This window comes from Carlito syrichta, unplaced genomic scaffold (genome assembly GCF_000164805.1).
Source record: "Carlito syrichta isolate Samal-C Ts95f unplaced genomic scaffold, Tarsius_syrichta-2.0.1 Scaffold313381, whole genome shotgun sequence".
Lineage (NCBI taxonomy): Eukaryota > Metazoa > Chordata > Mammalia > Primates > Tarsiidae > Carlito > Carlito syrichta.
The window spans coordinates 1,303,874-1,305,432 of record NW_007257477.1 but is presented as its reverse complement, the minus strand read 5'-3'; the positions used below and the strand labels follow the sequence as shown (position 1 = coordinate 1,305,432).

The 1,559-nt window shown below is 44.3% G+C and overlaps 1 protein-coding gene across 1 annotated transcript in view; it reads right to left on the bottom strand.

Moving 5' to 3' along the window:
* The window catches only part of DNAH17 (dynein axonemal heavy chain 17), a 157,525-nt gene that overhangs the window by 126,024 nt on the left and 29,942 nt on the right, over positions 1–1,559 (bottom strand). The gene's annotated exons all lie outside the window — the stretch shown is intronic.

The window sequence follows — 1,559 nt, the reverse complement described above, 5'->3', positions numbered from 1 at the left end:
GGGGGGAGGGAAGGACAAAAGTGTTTGCTTTTGAATTTAACACTTCAATAGAGAACAAGAAACAGACACCAGCACGGAGGAGGCTGAGTAAATGTTCCAGAAGATGGACAGGAGGAAACCTCTCGACATGAAACAAAGTACAAAGATAAAAAGCCCGTAAATGAAGAGATGACAGACCTGGTACCCAGCCCTGGAGCCAACTGTGGAGACAACCGTGTTCCAGAACAGAAGTGGATATGTGAGGAGGATGGAGGACCAAAGACGGTGCTGTGAGCTGAAGGAACAGCTATTTCCAGACTGGGAAAACTTCATGTCATCCAGGGAACACTAACAAAAGGGGGCACGTGTCTGGACACAGTCTGGTCACATTTCTGAACCCTGAAGGTAACTGCACGTCCCAGAAAGACAGAATGGGACTCACAAAGGAAACAGTCAGTGCACCGGCAGCCTTCTCAGCACCGAAGACAAGACTGTTATAAGCTGAATTGTGCCCCTCTCATCCCTTTGTTGAGGCACTAGTCCCAAACCTCAGAATGCAACTATATTTGGAGACAGGGTCTTTAAAGAAGTGTTTAAGTTAAAATGAGGTCATTAGAATGGGCATTCATCCAACATGACTGGTGTCCTTATAAGAAGAGGCGATCAGGACACAGGCATGCATAGAGGGACAACCGTGTTGAGGTCACAGGAAGAAGATGACCATCTACAAACCAAGGAGAGAGGCTGCAAGAGGAGCCAACCCTGCAACACCCTGATCTTGGGCTTCCAGCATTCAGAGCCATGAGGAGATAAACGTCTGTTATTTAAATGTCTGTTGGGTAAGCTGTCCAGCCTATGGTACGGCAGCCCTAGCAAACGGATACAGGACCATTTCTAGAATGTTGAAAGAAAAGGACCACATCAAAAAATTCCATACTGGGATAAGATCATTCTAGGTGAGGTCAAAAGAAAGATATTATTTTGGACAAGGGAGGACTCAGAAAGTATGTCACCAACGCATCCTTTCTGAGAACATTACTTGAGGAACTATTCCATTCAAATGAAGATTGAATCAGGAAAAAAATAGTGGTGAGCAATGATTTCTGTCTACAATTTATTGAGCTAAATCTAAATACATGATGATGAAATGAATGTAAACTATAGTATAGAAAGGAAGTTTCACACGGTGACCGGCCAAAGCATTCTTGGACTGGGAGAAACATGTTCCAGTGAGGACATTAAAATGGCCTGGATCAGAAATTCTAAATGATTTCAAACCAAGGGTTGTGGGGAGATGGGGTGGGAAGTGGTGAAATACCACAGAATCTGAAGTCCCATCTTAGTGGGATGGTAAAACAGTGTGGTGTTGGTGGGGCATGCAGATGATTTAATTTTGATATGCTGATAGAGTAATTTAGCTTAGGCATTGATCATTTAAAAAATAAAACAAGCCGGGCTCGGTGGCTCAGCCTGTAATACCGAGCCTTTGGGAGGCTGAAGTGAGTGGATTGCCTAAGCCCGCGGGTTCGAGACCCACCTGGGCAGGTGAGACCTCATTTCTACAAAAAAAAAAAAAAAAA